This window comes from Rhincodon typus, chromosome 8 (assembly GCF_021869965.1).
Source record: "Rhincodon typus isolate 14 chromosome 8, sRhiTyp1.1, whole genome shotgun sequence".
In the NCBI taxonomy this organism is placed as follows: Eukaryota; Metazoa; Chordata; class Chondrichthyes; order Orectolobiformes; family Rhincodontidae; genus Rhincodon; species Rhincodon typus.
In genome coordinates, this window is record NC_063339.1 from 69,423,977 (window position 1) to 69,426,941 (window position 2,965).

A 2,965-nucleotide genomic window follows, 5' to 3' on the forward strand; every position below is an offset into this window, starting at 1 on the left:
CCCCCTTCCCCTCCCCCTTTTCTGATGAAGGGTCTAGGCCCGAAACGTCAGCCTCTCTGCTCCTATGATGCTGCTTGGCCTGCTGTGTTCATGCAGCCCTGCACCTTGTTGTCTCGGATTCTCCAGCATCTGCAGTTCCTACTATCTCTGATTCAAATAGAGCCAATTTAGTTTTATGGAAGGAAAATCGTATTTCTCAAATTTATTATAGGCTGCTTTATTCATTTATTGCATGTGTGTCAGTTGCAAGGCCAGCATTTTGGCTATGCCTAATTGCCCAAGAATGGAGTGGTTTGTTAGGCCATTTCAGAAGACAGTTACAAGTCCACCACATTGCTGAGTGTCTGGAGTCACATATAAGTTGGACCAGGTTAAGTACAGAAAGTTCCTTTTTCTATAGGACATTAGTGAACCAAATGTGTGTGTGTGTTTTTTTAAATAACAATTATTACATGATCATCGTTAGATAGCTTTTCATTCTAGATTTTTTTTTAATGGAATTAAAGTTTTACCTATTGCCATGGTGGGATTCATGTCCTCAAAGACATTAGCCTTAGATTCTGGATTACTAATCAAAGAAAACATTATCTCGATACCACTGCCGTCCCTGTGGAAGTAACAAGCAGGGTGAATAAAGGTGAACGATGTATAGTGTATTTTGATTTTCAAAAGCAATTGATAAGGTGCCACATAATAGGTGACTGCACAAGATATGAATTCAAAGTGTTGGAAGTACAGTGAAATCACAATGAGTGAAATCCAGATGACACAAAATTCTAGTTATTTAATTTTTGTTGAACATTACCACCAGTAAAATAGCAAATTCAATTAGAATAACATTCTAAACTGGAATTCTACACTGGTTGCTCCAGATTAGGTAAACTTGACTTGCCATATGAAGACACCAAGCAATCAGATTGAAGTTAGAGCTCACAAGAACATGAAATCATGGACAAGCCATCACTTGATATCAAGATTTTCCCACGATAGGATGCACAAAGCCTTCCAGTTGGTTAAGCATATGTTAAAGTTCAAAATCTTGCCAATTGGAGAGAAAGAGAAATTAATACAGCAAGTGGAAAACCCTGGCATGAAGTGGAAAGTGGACATTAGAGAGGAGTAGGTGATCCCACCATCAAGCTTATCTACCATTATGTAAATCATTTTGGAACAGGCAGATATTCTTTCCAGTAAGGAAGAGAATGAAATCTGTTGCCTGAAACTGAATAAACTCCACTCTTCAATGCAGTTTGAGCAGAGAACATTCTCATTCCCAGTCCAGTCCTGCAGGAAAGGGCAAAGAGGCTGACCACAAGGAGTCACCTGTAGCAACGGATGGTTGGACCGAATTAAGACAAGGCACATCGACATGGTGAGGGTGTGGCAGTATGGTAGAAATGTTAGATGATTGGCTCCAAAATGCCCCCAACATTTTGAACAAATGTGCACCATACCCATTATATGACATTTTTAACATGGATGAAACCAGACCGTTTTACTCTGTTTTGCCAGATCTCTTTGACGTTTAAAGGTAAAAGTGGAGCAAAGAATGATGAAAAAGATGTGAAAAGTGGTGATGGAAGCCAGAATCATCACCTGCTTCCATCACCCTGAATTCAAACAGTTAACAGCCACACAAGCCGACCAGAATGTGAAAGAGCACAGTAGGGACAACCTATTGGCAACGCTCCTTCCACTCAGCTGCAGGAGGCTGGAAAGGAAGTTTCAGCAGAAGCAACGATGGAAACTTGCAATATGGTGCATGACAATGTGCACCTCACAATGGAACTGACAGATGAGACAATCATATGTTTAGTATGTTCTTCAATCAAGGAGGCCAGTGACCTGAAAAGTCCAGTGAATGCCTACATGTTTGCCCAACTGTATCCCTATCCAACACCATAAATGCCATACAGATCTTCCAGGATTTTGCATTGCTACGTAAAAACACCACAACTGTTTGACTGCGTGTAAAAAGGGTAAAATTACCATTCTCTTACCAGACCATAGAGCTGGGGAGAGATGACTGTTTGAGGTTGAGAAAAAGAATCCTTCATGGTAACCCCAGCCAGTGTGTGGGAGTTGAACTCACACTGTTGGTGCTACTCTGCATCGCAAACCAGCTGTCCAACCAACTGAACTAACCAGCCCCTTGTCTGTGTGACAGCAAGGTGGACTGTATCACACTTGTCTGAAGACAGTACAGATGAGAAAAAGATTACAATGTTTTACCAGAGCTAACTCTTTGGCCTTTTTCAATGCAAATTCTTTGCTTTCTGCAAGGTCAGGCCATTGAATAAAGACTTTTTCGTACATTTAGCGTTCTACTGTGTTTCATTTGGTGACTGAATCTGTTGTTTTTGCCATAGACCATGTTTCAAGGCATTTTGAGTTACATAGAGACACACATTCCTGTGGGAACCGGCTATCACATGCTCCTCTTAACACAATTTGAAGGTGGTTTCCCTGGAATTCAACATATCAAGATGTTTCCATTTTATAATGGTGTAGTTTGAGGCTTGTCTCAGCTGTGACTCATTTGGGAGCCCACTTGTCTCTGTGTTACAAATCAAGTCCCACTGTCATTGTTGCACAAAAAAGTAAAGCCTGTCACTCCAGCATATTATTGAGTGGGTTCAGCATTGAAGATGTGGTCCTTCTGAGGAGGTGAAAACAGAAGTTTTATCTGCCTCCTCCAGTGGATTTTAATGTCACATTTCATTATTTCAAATAAGATCAGGAATGTTATCACTGTTGGCCTGGACAATATATATTTCTCAATAAACAGCATAAAGACAGGTTATCTGATCATTATCACATACTCTTGTGAACGTTTGCTGAGTGCAAACATCAAACATTTCTGATTTGAATTATTTTATTTATTACTATGACCTGGCACGAAAAGTGTTAAATACCTTTGGCTATGTTTCAAAGACCTTGCAATATCATTACCATTCAAAGTCCA